The sequence below is a fragment of the Heterodontus francisci genome, chromosome 2 (assembly GCF_036365525.1).
Source record: "Heterodontus francisci isolate sHetFra1 chromosome 2, sHetFra1.hap1, whole genome shotgun sequence".
Classification (NCBI taxonomy): Eukaryota; Metazoa; Chordata; class Chondrichthyes; order Heterodontiformes; family Heterodontidae; genus Heterodontus; species Heterodontus francisci.
The window spans coordinates 48,651,445-48,668,049 of NC_090372.1; the positions used below are offsets into that span (position 1 = coordinate 48,651,445).

Sequence of the window (16,605 nt, forward strand, 5' to 3'; positions counted from 1 at the left end):
CTGACATAGTCATACTCACGGAATCATACCTGACAGACAATGTCCCAGACACTGCCATCACCATCCCTGGGTATGTCCCACCGGCAGGACAGACCCAGCAGAGGTGGCAGCACAGTGGTTTACAGTAGGGAGGGAGTTGCCCTCGGAGTCCTCAACATCGACTCTGGACCCCATGAAGTCTCATGGCATCAGATCAAACATGGACAAGGAAACCTCCTGCTGATTACCACCTACCGTCCTCCCTCAGCTGATGAGTTAGTACTCCTCCATGTTGAACAGCACATGGAGGAAGCACTGAGGGTGGCAAGGGCACAGAATGTACTCTAGGTGGGGGACTTCTATGTCCATCACCAGGTGTGGCTCGGTAGCACCACTACTGAACGAGCTGGCTGAGTCCTAAAGGACATAGCTGCTAGACTGGGTCTGCACAGGTAGAGAGGGAACCAACAAGAGGGAAAAACATACTTGACCTCGACCTCACCAATCTGCCTGCTGCAGATACATCTGTCCATGACAGTATTGGTAGGAGTGACCACGGCACAGTCTTTGTGGAGACGAAGTCCTGCCTTCACATTGAGGATACCCTCCTTCGTGTTGTGTGGCACTACCACCGTGCTAAATGGGATAGACTTTGAACAGATCTAGCATTGCAAAACTGGGCATCCATGAGGCGCTGTGGGCCATCAGCAGCAGCAGAATTGTACTCAATCACAATCTATAACCTCATGGCCCGGCATACCCCCCACTCTACCATTACCATCAAGCCAGGAGATGAACCCTGGTTCAATGAAGAGTGCAGGAGGGCATGCCAGGAGCAGCACCAGACATACCTCAAAATAAGGTGTCAACCTGGTGAAGCTACAACACAGGAGTAATTGGGTGCCAAACTGCGTAAGCAGCATGTGATAGACAGAGCTAAGCGATCCCATAACCAACAGATCAGATCTAAGCTCTGCAGTGTTGCCACATCCAGCCATGAATGGTTGTGGACAATTAAACAACTAACTGAAGGAGGTGGCTCCACAAATATCTCCATCCTCAATGATGGGGGAGCCCAGCACATCAGTGCGAAAGATAAGGCTGAATCATTTGCAACAATCTTCAGCTAGAAGTGCCGAGTTGATGATCTATCTTGGCCTCCTCCTGAAGTCCCCAGCATCACAGATGCCAGACTTCAGCCAATTCGATTCACTCCGCGTGATATCAAGAAACGACTGAAGGCACTGGATACTTCAAAGGCTATGGACCCTGACAATATTACGGCAATAGTACTGAAGACCTGTGCTCCAGAACGTGCCACGCCCCTAGCCAAGCTGTTCCAGTACAGCTACAACACTGGCATCTACCCTGCAATGTGGAAAATTGCTCAGGTATGCCCTGTACACAAACAGCAGGACAAGTCCAACCCGGCCAATTACCGACCCATCAGTCCACTCTCAATCATCAGTAAAGTGATGGAAGGTGTCATCAATAGTACCATCAAGCAGCACTTGCTTAGCAATAACTCAGCTCAGTTTGGGTTCCGCCAGGGCCACTCAGCTCCTGAGCTCATTACAGCCTTGGTTCAACATGGACAAAAGAGCAGAACTCAAGAGGTGAAGTGAGAGCGACTGCCCTTGAAATCAAGGCAGCATTTGACCGAGTATGGCATCAAGGAGCCCTAGCAAAACTGAGGTCAATGGGAATCAAGGGGGAAACCCTCCACTGGCTGGGGTCATACCTAGCGCAAAGGAAGATGGTTGTGATTGTTGGAGGTCAATCATCTGAGCTCCAGGACATCACTTCAGGAGTTCCTCAGGGTAATGTCCTTGGCCCAACCATCTTCAGCTGCTTCATCAATGACCTTCCTTCAATCATAAGGTCAGAAGTGGGGATGTTTGCTGATGACTGCACAATGTTCAGCACCATTTGTGACTCCTGAGATACTGAAGCAGTCCGTGTAGAAATGCAGCAAGGCCTGGACAATATCCGGGCTTGGGCTGATAAGTGGCAAGTAACATTCGTGCCACACAAGTGTCGGGCAATGACCATCTCCAACAAGAGAGAATCTAACCATCTCCCCTTGACATTCAATGGCATTACCATCGCTGAATGCCCCACTATCAAAATCCTAGGGGCTACCATTAACCAGAAACTGAACTGGAGTAGCCATATAAATACCTTGGCTACAAGAGCAGGTCAGAAGCTAGGAATCCTGCGGCGAGTAATTCACCTCCTGACTCCCCAAAGCCTGTCCATCATCTACAAGGCACAAGTCAGGAATGTGATGGAATACTCTCCACTTGCCTGGATGGGTGCAGCTCCAACAACACTCAAGAAGCTCGACAACATCCAGGACAAAGCAGCCCGCTTGATTGGCACTTCATCTACAAACATACACTCCCCTCACCACCGACGCACAGTGGCAGCAGTATGTACCATCTACAAGATGCACTGCAGCAATGCACCAAGGCTGCTTAGACAGCACCTTTCAAACCCACAACCTCTACCAACTAGAAGGACAAGGGCAGCAAATGCATGGGAACACCACCACCTGCAAGTTCCCCTCCAAGTCATACACCATCCTGACTTGGAACTATATCGCCATTCCTTCACTGCTTCTGGGTCAAAATCCTGGAACTCCCTTCCTAACAGCACTGTGAGTGTACCTACCTCACATGGACTGCAGTGGTTCAAGTAGGCAGCTCACCACCACCTTCTCAAGGGCAATTAGGGATTGGCAATAAATGCTGGCCTGGCCAGCGACCTCCACATCCCATGAATGAATAAAAAAAGGTCACTGAGGCTTTGTATTCCAAGAGGGTTGAATACATTTCATTCCTTTTTGCCAGACAGAACTTGGCTTCACCAGGATTGCAGTCTTCCCCATGATGCAGGGTGTCTTAAACTGCACACACATTGCTTTGCGGGCACCACATGCCAACACCAAGGTGAAGCACAACCGGAAAGGATTCCACTTCCTCAATATCCAGCTGGTGTGTGCCCATATCTAGTGTATTATCCAAGTAAATGCCTTGTATCCGGTCTTCATTCTGTGGCAGTCCGCTGTACCAGCTGCATTTGAGCCATCACAACAAACCAAAGCGTGGCTACTGGATGACCAGGGCTATCCACTAACCACATTGCTCATGATTCTGGTGTACAACCCATGCACTCATAGGATTATTTATATAACGAAAGCTATGCTGCCACAAGACTTGTGATACTACAGATCATTAGGGTGCTTAACAGCACTTTCACTTTCTGGACTTCTCTGGAGGAGCCCTGCAGTACTCAGCATGCACGTATCAAAATTCTTGATGGTCTGCTGCATGCCGCACAACCTCCCCATCATGAGAGCACAGCCCTTGCCACCTGCTGTATAGCAACCAGTGAGGAGGAGGAAGAGAAGGATGAGAAAGAGAAGGATGAGGAAGAAGAATGGAAGAGGAACTGAGGATGCAACTAACACAACCCCTTTCTAGCTGGGCTGTCAGCAGTCAGCTCATCGAACTGTGGTATTAGTGTATGTAACCCCAATTCATCATAGTCTCACACCTTACCTTCCCTCTGTTACTGACCATCACAACATTCACTTGACCGCAATGAAAAAATTTTTAAAAAACAAAAAATAAACATTCCAAACCAAATTTATAAATGATATCATGCCATATTGCAGAAAAATGTCAACTAATCACCCCGGTGCCTTTCCTTAGTGCCTGCCATCCATGTGCTTTTGCCTGTCCCAGTGCTCCTATGCAGTGCTACCCCAGAGGAAGCAACATGGCTGGAGGACGGCTGCTGACTTTCAACAGGGGGTTCTACAGATGACCTTGCAGGACAACTTGGAGGAGCTCTGGTTCTGGAAGGCCTGGTTTTGGGCTGCACCACCTTGGCAAAGGCAGCAGAAGTCCAGGCTGGCTGACAAGCAATGGCAAGGTGGTGTGGTAGTGGTGGAAGCACAAATGCTGTCATCCTGAGAGAGAACAGCAAGTTTGTGCTCCAGGGTGCAATCTTAGTAATGTGTTGGAGGACGGGTTGCTGGTTTGTTGTGACACCTGCAAGCCCCTTTGAACACTGGTATCAGCAGCTATGACAGCAGCAGTCTGAACTTGCGTGGCAGCAAGCTGAACTTGCATGACAACAGTCTGAGCTTGCATGACAGCAAGCTGAGCTTGGGTGGCAGCAGCCAGATGTTGGATAGCTTCTGCTTGTGCTACAATGGAAGCTGAGAAATCAGCCATCAGATGCTGCGTTATGGATGAGTCTGCAAGTGTTTTCACAGAGTTGGCCACCACTTCCATGCAGGAGAGGTGGGTTTCAAACTCCGCGAAAGCCCTGCCCTGGTCTCCTCCCTGCTCCTTGATTTTGCCCGCAGGCTTTCTGTCAGGCCTGCCAATGCACCAAGTATTGCAGCATACCCATTAGCATTCTTCTGTCATCCCACTGAAGTTCTCATCTCAGTCCTCTGCAGCAGAACCCATATGTGACCTCGCCCTCCCTCCCTTATCCAAAGCCCAGGCTGCAGCTCACTTGTGCCCAGTATGTCACCACAGTGTTACGACCAGGTGAGAAAGGTGTCTAGGGGTCCCTCTCAGCCTTCACCTGGTCTTACTGTAACAGGGTTTTATTTTTTAACACACTGTTTTTAGCTCCCCCTTGGTGAATCCTTGTTCACTGCTTTCCAATTATAAGGCAAAGAAACCAGCACAAACAGGTTTTCTTAGGATTAAAGAAGAAAAGTTGAAATTTATTAAACTTGAACTTAAACTCTAATTCGATTGACGCCTACGGATATAAGATGCGCTCACGTTAGCATGCATACACAATACACACATGCAAATAGAGCAGAAAAAGCAGAAGAAAAAAAAGTGGAAAAGTTTGAGGCAATATCTGAAGGGTTTTTGTTATGGTTCTTCAAGCTCACTGTAGAGTCCTTGATTGTAGGTAGATCTTGCTTTTCATTGGGGCCCAGTATTCTTCTTAAACCTTGTTCGCTGTTGGAGACTTTTCGCTCTTGGGGTTCATGTGTCTTCAGTGCATTCAGAGGCTTGTGAGAAAGAGATGGGAGCAGATAGGAGAGATCTTCTCAGTCCAGGGGCAAACAGTCTTTCTCCATTCAAACTCTCTGTGGCTAGTTCAAAAGACCCTGGAACAGCCAGTTAGTCATGTGACCAGCTGGTCTAACCAGTCCTGGATTGTATCACCTTAGCAATCTCTGGAATGCTCCTCTTACACACAATACCTGGTGATCAAGGTCCATTGTGGGTTAAATGTGTCAGGGAATGGTCCTTTGTCTTTCCAGGCACTGTCTGTTAATATGCAAATATCTTTTCCAGCCACGGCTGATCTGTTTAACAAGTCATTTCCTCGCTCCTGCAACAATTTAAAATCAATGTTCATGACAAAATTAATGTGCCTCATTCTTGGCAGGTGGGGGCCTAGCATGACAACAGGCAGATCCCACCTCTAATCTATCCTCTAAAAGTACAAACAATGTTAGTATCTGAGCTGGTGGCTGCGACTGTGAGAGCGAAGGATGGTGTTTCTTTTTTACTGTCTTCCTCCTTTTCCAGCTCCTTCTCTTCCACCACTACCTGGCCAGGTTGCAGTTTTAGGGTATCTGAAAGGTAAAAGGCTAAAAGGGAGGATTGTGGTGAGGAGAGGGAGGGGAGGAAAGCACGAGGTGCATGCTTATACCATCTGCAACTTGCAAATCAGAAGAGATTGTAGGATGAGGGGGAAGTGGATGTGAGGAGGAGGATTAGGCATGTGCATACCATCATCTGCAATGGTTTCAGCCCTGCCCCTAGCACGGCCTCTGTCATAGTTGTTCCAATGATGGTAAGCACTGTCTCCTCCGTGGGCATAAGGACACGCAGTCTTGCCTGTCCCCCACTGGTTAGGTGCTGCTGCCTCTGGTTATGCACCACTTTGTCCAGTAAAAGAGGGGGAAGTGTGTCAGTGAGGTTGGTGAAATGTGTTTGGATGGTGTGGCTGTCGTGTTTGTGCGCAAGCTGTGAGATGTGGGTGTGAGGCTTGCAGCAATGTTAAGTGTGTCAGGGTGAGGCAAAGCTACGAATGTTAGGTATGAGGTGTGATTGATACATTTCTGGTAGGTGAGTGATGGGGTGTAGGGTATTGAGCAGTGTGAGGTTACTGACGCTGTTGGTGGTATATGGCATTTGAAGCTGCATTTGCTGACCTTGGCTACTGATATGAGATCAATGAAGTTTTTGTGGCCCTGCACCCAGTTCCGCGAGCTAGACACTTGGCTTTGAACCACTGTGGTTATCTGATCCCACAGCCTTCACAAAGTTTACCTGGATGGCCTCTTGGCCCCATATGGATATATGATATCTCTCCTGCTCTCCACCTTCTGCACCAAGGCCTCCAGCAGAGTGTTGGAAAATCTTGGCTCATGCTGTTTACACTTTGGCTTGCCATATGCTTATAACCTCTGATGTCATGATAGGTAAATTAAGGCTCTTGAGCAGTAGCTATTTTATGCACGACATGGAACATGGTGTCAGAAGTAAGTAGCCAGGATTTGAGAGGATTTGATAGCTTTTAAGACAGACAGCAGATGTGCAAAACATCAGAGTTTAAAACAACACCTGTCTGCAACTTTGCACAGGAAATTGACAGCTGGGTAAGTCATTATGCTTTTGAATTTTCCAGTAGCTGCTCCTATGGATATGAAGGGAGATTTGAGAGGGAACTGGCAATTCTTCCAGTCTCAATGGCAGAATTATGAGATTGCCACAGAGTTGGACAAGAAACCAGAACAGATAAGAAGAGCAACTCATCATTGATAGGAAGGAGTGTCACAAGCTGTATTGCAGCCTCGATCTCACTGAGGAGAAGAAAAGCAAGACTTGTGAGATTTTGGAGGCCTTGAAGCCCTATTTTGAATCCTCCACTAATGTCATTTATGAACACTATGGGCTGAATTTTACTAGCCCTCCGACATCGGGGATCGTGGTTGGGGGGACCCGGAAAATTCTTCCGAGAGAGGCCCGCCGTGACTCCCAATGCCATGAAGGCCCCGCCGCATTTTACCAGTGGCGTCGAGGCCTCGGTGCGCCCCCCCCTCCACTTCATTATAATTAAGTTAAACACATGAAAATTAACTTACCTTGTCCCAGTGACCATCCCACGCCGATATTCCGGCTGCCGGCCAGAGCTCCTGTGCCTTCAAAACTCCGTTCTGAGTTCCAAGGCATGACACTGGTGGGGAGCGGGGAGGAGTGAATTTATCAGGGCGGGAAGGGGGGTGGCGGTTAGGGGAAAACAATTTGTATTGTCTGAGAGGATGGTGGGAAGGCATTGAAGGGCAAAGGTAACGAGGTTTGGGGGGAAAGTTCAGGTTGAGAATGAAATTTATTTTGGTTCGATAGGCCCAACGACAAACATTGAGGGGGTGGGATATGGATGGGAAAGAGCCTCCAGCTTTTATTTAATTTTTTAAAGACAATGTTCAATACTGTTCCTTTAAAAATTCACATTTCTTCTAAGGGCTTGAAGCCCTTTAAAAATGGTGCCGACACCTGCACAGTGGCACTGGATGCCATTGCTGCGGACGGTGCGGTTACGCCCTCTACATCATTGGCGGCGGCCGCTCCACCCCCTCCATTTAAATGAGCCTCTGTGCGAAATATTACAGGGCTCAGCGGCGCACAAGTCATGCATGTGCCATGCCTTCTACAAAGCTCGCCACCGAGAATGGTGGCAAGCTTATAAAATTCAGCCCATATATGTTTAACACTAGAGCTCAGGGAGAATATTGATTAGTATGTGACTGCACTGAGACGTCCAGCTGAGTCTTGAGAGTTTGGGCAACAGAAGGATGATCTCATCAGAGATAGGATTGTCTTAGGAACAAGAGATCCCACTGTGAGTGCATGTCTACTCAGAGCAGAAAAGCTTACTCTCAAGAAAGCTATTGAGGTGGCTAATTAACAGCTGATGAGTATTTATGGGAGAACTGACGACGCTGTGCACTATGCTGAGTGGCAGTCCAAGTCTTCCAAGCACAAGTCAATGATGAAAAAGAAGGTCAACTTTCAGAACGGCTAGCAGGAAGATGAAGGCCAGAGTACTGGATGTATATACTGTGGTGGACACCTCAAGAAGGAAAAGGAAGCATGTCCAGTGTGGTACAAGCAGTTCTCTAACTGCAAGAAGCTGAACAACTGACATAGAAACAGAGAAAATAGGAGCTGGAGTAGGCCATTCGGCCCTTCGGGTCTGCTCCACCATTCATAAAAAGATCATGACTAATCGTCTAATTCAGTACCCTGTTCCCGCTTTATCCCCATATCCTTTGATCTCTTTGGCATTAAGAAATATAGCTATCTACTTCTTGAATATATTTAATGACTTGGCCTCTACTGCCTTCTGCGGTAGAGAATTCCACAGGTTCACCACCATCTGAGTGAAGATATTTCTCCTCATCTCGGTTCTAAATGGCATACCCCGTATTCTGAGACTGTGACCCCTGGTTCTGGACTCCCCAGCCAGCGGGAACATCCTCCCTGCATCTAGCCTGTCTATTCCTGTTAGAATTTTATAGGTTTCTATAAGATCCCCTCTCATGTTTCTAAACGCGAGTGAATATAGGCCTAGTCGACCCAATCTCTCCTCCAACAGCAATCCTGCCATCCCAGGAATCAGCCTAGTAAATCTTCTTTGCACTCCCTCCATGGCGAGAACATCCTTCCTTGGAAAAGGAGACCAAAACTGCACACAATACTCCAGATGTGGTCTCACCTGTATAACTGTATAACTGCAGTAAGACATCCTTGCTCCTGTACTCAAATCCTCTTGCAATGAAGGCCGGCATACCATTTGCCTTCCTAACTGCTTGCTGCACCTGAATGCTTGCTTTCAGCGACTGGCGTACAAGGACACCCAGGTCTCGTTGCATCTCCCCCGTTCCCAATCTATCACCATTCAGATAATAATCTGCCTTTCTGCTTTTACAACCAAAGTGGATCACCTCACATTTATCCACGTTATACTGCATCTGTCATGCATTTGCCCACTCACCCAACTTGTCCAAATCATTTTGGAGCCTCTTTGCATCCTCCTCACAGCTCACTTTCCACCCCCCCCCAGCTTTGTGTCGTCTGCAAACTTGGAAATGTTATATTTAGTTCCCTCAGCCAAGTCATTAATATATATTGTGAATAGTTGGGGCCCAAGCACTGATCCCTGCGGTACCCCACTAGTCACTGCCTGCCACCCGGAAAAAGACCCGTTTATTTCCAGTACTCTGTTTCCTGTCTGTCAACCAATTCTCAATCCATGCCAGTATATTACCCCCAATCCCATGTGCTTTATTTTTGCACACCAACCTCTTATGTGGGACCTTATCAAAAGCCTTCTGAAAATCCAAACACATCACATCCACTGGTACTCCCCTATCTATTCTACTAGTTACATCCTCAAAAACTCCAGTAGCTTTGTTAAGCATGATTTCCCTTTCGTAAACCCATGCTGACTTTATCCAATCCTGTTTATGCTTTCCAGGTGTTCTGCTATCACATCCTTTATAATAGCCTCTAGCATTTTCCCCACTACTGATGTAAGACTAACTGGTCTGTAATTCCCTGTTTTTTCTCTCCCTCCTTTTTTAAATAGTGGGGTTACAATCTGTAGGAACTGCTCCAGAGTCTATAGAATTTTGGAAGATGACCACCAATGCATCCACTATTTCCAGGGCCACTTCCTTTAGTACTCTGGGATGTAGATTATCAGGCCCTGGGGATTTGTCAGCCTTTAACCCCATTAATTTCCCTAGCACTATTTTTTTAATAATACTGATTTCCTTCAGTTCCTCCCTCCCACTAGACCCTAACATTTCTGGGAGGTTATTTGTGATCTCCTTTGTGAAGACAGAATCAAAGTATGTGTTTAATTGTTCTCCCATTTCTTTGTTCCCCATTATAATTTCCCCCATTTCTGACTATAAGGGACCTACATTTGTCTTCACTAATCTTTTTCTCTTCACATATTTATAGAAACTTTCACAGTCAGTTTTTATGTTCCCCGCAAGTTTACTCTCAGACTCTATTCTCCCCCGCTTAATCAATCTCTTTGTCTTCCTTTGCTGAATTCTAAACTACTCCCAATCCTCAGACTTGCTGCTTTTTCTGGCAATTTTATATGCCTCCTCTTTGGATCTAATACTATCCCGAATTTCTTTTGTAAGCCACCTTTCCAGTTTTATTTTTGCGCTAGACAGAAATGAATAATTGTTGTAATTCATGCACACGTTCTTTAAATATTATCCATTGCCTATCCACCATCAATCCTTTTAGTAAAGTTCCCCAATCTACCATAGCCAACTCGCGCCTCATCCTTCGCAGTTTCCTTTATTTAGATTCAGGACCCTATTTCGGATTCAACTACTTCACTCTCCATCTTAATGAAGAATTCTATCATGTTATGGTCGCTCCTCCCCAAGGGACCCCACACAACAAGATTGTTAATTAATCCTTTCTCAGTGCACAATGCCCAGTCTAGGATAACCTGTTCTCTCGTTGGTTCCTCAATGTATTGGTCCAAAAAACTGTCACGCACACACTCCAGGAAATCCTCCTCCACAGTATTATTGCTAATTTGGTTTGACCAATCTGTATGTAGATTACAGTTGTACCCTGAATGCATGCGTCTCTAATTTCCTGTTTAATGCCATCCCTTACATCTCCACTACTCTTTGGGGGCCTATAGACAACCCCCACCAACGTTTTCTGCCCCTTGGTGTTTCTTAGCTCCACCCATACAGATTCCACATCATGATTTTCCGAGCCAATATCCTTCCTCACTACTGCATTGATTTCCTCCTTTACTAACACCGCTACCCTACCTCCTTTCCCTTTTTGCCTGTCCTTCCTAAATATTGAATACCCTTGGATGTTCAGTTCCCATCCTTGGTCACCCTGCAGCCATGTCTCCGTAATCACAACTATATCATAACTGTTTATATCTATTTGCGCTGTTAATTCATCTACCTTATTGTGAATGCTCCGTGCATTAAGCCACAATGCCTTTAGACTTGTCTTCTTTACACTTAGTCATCTTAGCTTTATTTTGCACTGTGACCCCATTTGTTTCTCGCCCTTGTTTTCTCTGCCTTCCACTTTTGCTTCTTATCTTTCTGTCTTTCATTTCTATCCTTGTTTCCCCCTCCTCTGTCTCCCTGCTCAGATTCCAATCCCCCTGCCATTGTAGGGGCAGCACCGTGGTTAGCACCGCAGCCTCACAGCTCCAGTGACCTGGGTTCAGTTCTGGGTACTGCCTGTGCGGAGTTTGCAAGTTCTCCCTGTGACCGCGTGGGTTTCAGATGGGTGCTCCGGTTTCCTCCCACAGCCAAAGGTTGATAGGCAAATTGGCCATTGTAAATTGCCCCTATTATAGGTAGGTAGTAGGAGAATTGAGGGAAGGTGGGGATGTGGTAGGGAATATGGGATTAATGTAGGATTAGTATAAATGGGTGGTTGATGGTCAGCATAGACTCAGTGCGCCAAAGGGCCTGTTTTAGTGCTGTATCTCTCTGTGACTCTACCTTCCCCGACAGCACTAGCAAACACCTCCCCGAGGAAAATGGTCCCAGTCCTGCCCAGATGCAACCCGTCCAGCTCGTACTGGTCCCAACTTCCCCAGAACCCGTCCCAATGTCCCAGGAATCTGAATCCCTCCCTCCTACACCATTCCTCCAGCTACGTATTCATCTGATATATCCTGCTATTTCTGCTCTCGCTTGCAAGTGGCACTGCTGGTAATCCTGAGATTACTACCTTTGAGGACCTACTTTTTAATTTACATCCTACCTCCCTCTATTCAGCTTGTAGGACCTCATCCCTTTTTTACCTATGCCGTTGGTACAGATATGTACCACGACAACTGGCTGCTTGCCCATCCCCCTCAGAATGCCCTGCAGCCGCTCAGAGACATCCTTGACCCCAGTACCGGGGAGGCAACATACCATCCTGGAGGCTCTTTTGCAGTTGCAGAAATGCCTGTCTGTTCCCCTAACGATTGAATCCCCTATCACTATAGCCCTGCCACTCTGCTTCATCTCCTCCTGTGCAGCAGAGCCACTCATGGTGCCATGAACTTGGCTCTTGCTGCCTTCACCTGAGCCATCTCCCCCAACAATATCCAAAGCGGTATATCTGTTAGAGAGGGGGATGGCCACAGGGGACTCCTGCACTCCTGCCTTCCGCTACTCTGCCTGGTGGTCACCCATTCCCTTTCTGCCTTTGCAGCATTTGCATTCAGTGTGACCACCTCGCCAAATGTGCTATGCATGATGATCTCACATCGCAGATGCTCCACAGTGAATCCAGCCAAAGCTCCAGCTCTGTAATGCGGGTAGCCAGTAGCTGCAGATGGATACACTTCCTGCACACAAGGTCGTCAGGGACACTGGAAGCGTATGATTTCCCACATAGCATAGGAGGAGCATATCATGGCTGCGTGCTCTCCTGCCATGACTTACCTTTAGATTACTTAGTTACTCCCTTTAATTAAAAAATACTAATTACGCTAGGGGCCTTGTTCTACTCCAAACACCACCCACTACGATCTAAAGTCCTTACCTTTACTTTTGAAGCTAATGGACTGCAGCAGTATAAATAGGAGAAAAAGTAGTAAAACTCACCCGAACCTACTTACCAATCAGCTGCTTCCCTGCGCCTGCGTCACTTTTTGAATCCTGACTTCACTTGGACTTCCGCTGCCTGAAGGACCTGAAGTATGCCTCACCTCAGCTCCTCTCGGGTCTCGGCCTTTCTGCCTCTGTTCGCGCCCTTTATCTCTCTCTCTCTCGCTGGTAAAGTGAAAGTTCATTTTGATTTCTACTGAACGTCGACACTATTTCCACAATGTAAGCGGTTCTGCAACGCCACGTGATTCTTGCACACAAACGTCTGGCTATAAAGAAGAAAAGCAAGCCTGTAAAAATGGTTAATGAAGAGCTGTCGGATGATGATTCTGATGAATCACTCTGCACCCTAGAACGTGTTGGCATTATCACGTCTTGAGGTAGAAAGTGGTTTGTGACTGTTGGAATGATGACTACAGAAGGAGAATATCAAGCTAATGTGAGGTGTCATATAGACACTGGTTCTACATGCAACATCATGAGCTTTGCAGACTTGTGTGAAATTGCACAAGATGATGATCCAAATATGAAGCTGTTGAAGGTAAAGTTGAAGCTCTGTGATGGAACGATGCTCACCCCAAGAAGACAAACTAAGCTGAGAGTCTAATGCAATGGGAAGAAAGAAGAACTTCAGTTCCAGATAGTGGACACTAAGCAAACTCCCCTCATCTAGCTTGAAACAAGTCAAAGCTTGGACTGGTAACCGTCCATGTACCAGAAGAGATTTGCAGTGTTTTGCATGATACCAAGCCATTGCTTGCTGAACAGATCCTGACAGATTACATCGATGTTTTCACAGGTCTTGGATGCCTTCCTGGTGAATATCATATTGAAGTAGATGAGAGTGTGAGGTCAACTCAACATCTTCTGAGGAGTGTTGCAGCTGCCCTCAAGACAAGCCTGTAAGACAAGATAGAGGAGCTTGAAAAGGTGGGAGGAATCAAGAAAGTGACAACTCCTACAGACTGGATTAACAGCATGGTAGCAGTGAAAAAATCTGGAAAGTTGAGAGTGTGTTTCGATCCAAAGGACATCAATAAAGATTTGAAGAAATCTCATTACCTTATACCAACCATTGAAAAGATTCTGCCTCAACTTGCCAAGGCAAAGGTCTTTGTGGTCTAGATGCTAAGGATGGAATAAAAACAGCAAGTGCTGGAAGTACTCAGCAGGTAAGGCAACATCTGTGGAGAGAAGCAGAGTTAACGTTTCTGTTTTTATTTCAGATATCCAGCATCTGCAGTATTTTGCTTTTATTTCTGCCAAGGATGGATACTGGCAAGTGAAATTAGTTGAAAGCAGAAGCTTTCTGACTAATTTCTAGATGCCATTTGGGAGGTACAGATGGTTGCGCATGCCATTTGGCAAGTCTACTGCTCTGGAAGAGCATCAATGTAGACAGCATGAGATAGTCTACCAGGAATGGAAGCGATCATGGATGATCTTCTAATCTATGGATGAAAAACGGCGTTGCTGACCATAATCGGAATCTAGTAAGACTGCTGGAGCTCACGAGATTGTGAGAATAAGAAATACTAAAATGTTGTTTCTACAGCTTGTGGAAAATTACCGAGAAGTAATTTCTACACAGCATAATGAAATCACTGAAAAAGAGTACTGATAAGGGTACGTAAGTAAAGACCTTGAGACAGTACAGCAGTTAAAAATTGTGCTTAGGCAGAGAAAAGAAAAACAGCAAGAGTTAGAACAAAGGATGTAGTGAATGAGAAACTGCCCCACTAAGATAAAGGCTGACAGCTGCAAGTTAACACACACAATGGAGAGCCAAATAAGGTAAAACAAAAACAAGAGTTGGGGCTAGAAAGTTAGAGTAGGGGGAGAAGTAAACAGAGGAGGAGACTGTAGCAACCATAGGATAGGTTAGTGTCATAATACGTTATAACCAATAATGTAAAATAAAGGCGTGGACAAATGGATTTGTATTGCATAAACATGAACTGAATATGTTGATGGGTGTGCCTGCTTGTAGGACACCCGATCTTGCAAGAACGTTAAATAAACTTACTTCTTCAGAGTTTGACTTGGTGTAAATTATTATCAAGTGGGTTACGTTTCTCACAATTGGGGGCTCGTCCGGGATCTCTTCATCATTGCCGGGACCGCGGCCGACGACAGACGAGAAGACGCGTCCCGTTAATTTAAAAACGGTCTCGTTCCTCTCGTTGGTAGCGGACCCGAGTAATCGACTGAAAACGATCCTAGGGAAGTCACTCTGAACGAGTATTTAGTGCGGCAGGTACACACGTGAAGTCAGGCAACTCCGTGCACGGACCAAGGTAAGAAAAACGACTTTTAAGTATTATCTTGGTGACTTATGGTTAACTGTAGGATAAGACCTTCTAAGTACTAAAAGTCCTTGAGGAGTGAATTTTACAGTCCTGCAGTATAAGACCCTTCAGCTAGGAGGTGAGTACTGTATGGTATAAGACCCTTCAGTTAGGAGGTGAGTACCGTAAGGTATAAGACCCTTCAGCTAGGAGGTGAATACCGTAGGGTACAAGACCCTTCAGTTAGGAGGTGAATACTGTGGGGCAGTATAAGACCCTTCAGCTAGGAGGTGAGTACTGTATGGTATAAGACCCTTCAGTTAGGAGGTGAATACCGGAAGGTATAAGACCCTTCAGCTAGGAGGTGAATACCGTAGGGTACAAGACCCTTCAGTTATGAGGTGAATACTGTGGGGCAGTATAAGACCCTTCAGCTAGGAGGTGAATACCGTAAGGTATAAGACCCTTCAGTTAGGAGGTGAATACTGGTTAACTGTAGGATAAGACCTTCTAAGTACTGCAGTATAAGACCCTTCAGCTAGGAGGTGAGTACCGTAGGGTACAAGACCCTTCAGTTAGGAGGTGAATACCGTAAGGTATAAGACCCTTCAGCTAGGAGGTGAATACCGTAGGGTACAAGACCCTTCAGTTAGGAGGTGAATACTGTGGGGCAGTATAAGACCCTTCAGCTAGGAGGTGAGTACCGTAGGGTATAAGACCCTTCAGTTAGGAGGTGAATACCGTAAGGTATAAGACCCTTCAGCTAGGAGGTGAATACCGTAGGGTACAAGACCCTTCAGTTAGGAGGTGAATACTGTGGGGCAGTATAAGACCCTTCAGCTAGGAGGTGAGTACTGTATGGTATAAGACCCTTCAGTTAGGAGGTGAATACCGTAAGGTATAAGACCCTTCAGCTAGGAGGTGAATACCGTAGGGTACAAGACCCTTCAGTTAGGAGGTGAATACTGTCGGGTATAAGACCCTTCAGTTAGGAGGTGAATACCGTAAGGTATAAGACCCTTCAGCTAGGAGGTGAATACCGTAGGGTACAAGACCCTTCAGTTTACCATGGGAAATAAATCGTCTAAAAAGGAAGACGATGGGAGACAAGGAAAGTCTGCCGGCAACATCCCTCCAGAAAGTCCATTGGGACGGATGTTGGAGTATTGGGATTTAGAGTCAAAAACCAAGGAGAAAAAGACCCAAATATGATCTAAGGACAGCAAGAAGGACCACCCCTAAACCCGACGATAACGACGACGATAGAGACAGAGAGTCTCCTAAGACAATGATGCCCTTGAGAGAGGTACCAATAGGAAATAATGAAATTGGATTTGTTAGTGCACCATTAACGTCAGGAGAGGTAAGAGTGTTTAAAAAGGAAATGAAAGTCCTCGTAGAAGACCCCTGAAAATTTGGGAAAGAGAAAACCCTCCCGGGGTAGGGGGAAACGAACCAGCCGAACAAAAATACCCTAATCAAGACCCGCAGTGGCAGAACAATAACGTCGGCCATAGGGGCCAGATGAAAGACCTTAGAAATCTGATAGTAAAAGGCATTAGGGAATCTGTCCCGAAATCACAAAATTTGAATAAGGCCTTCGAAGTAAGACAGGAAAAGGATGAGACTCCCTCAAATTTCTTACAGAGATTACGGGACACAATG

At 46.3% G+C, this 16,605-nt stretch overlaps 1 long non-coding RNA gene across 1 annotated transcript in view; it reads left to right on the forward strand.

Moving 5' to 3' along the window:
- The window catches only part of LOC137384300 (uncharacterized), a 232,187-nt gene that overhangs the window by 213,119 nt on the left and 2,463 nt on the right, over positions 1-16,605 (forward strand). Inside the window, exon 2 of the long non-coding RNA XR_010977566.1 lies at positions 14,843-14,949. This is a non-coding gene — a long non-coding RNA (uncharacterized lncRNA). The remainder of the gene's footprint in view (positions 1-14,842; positions 14,950-16,605) is intronic.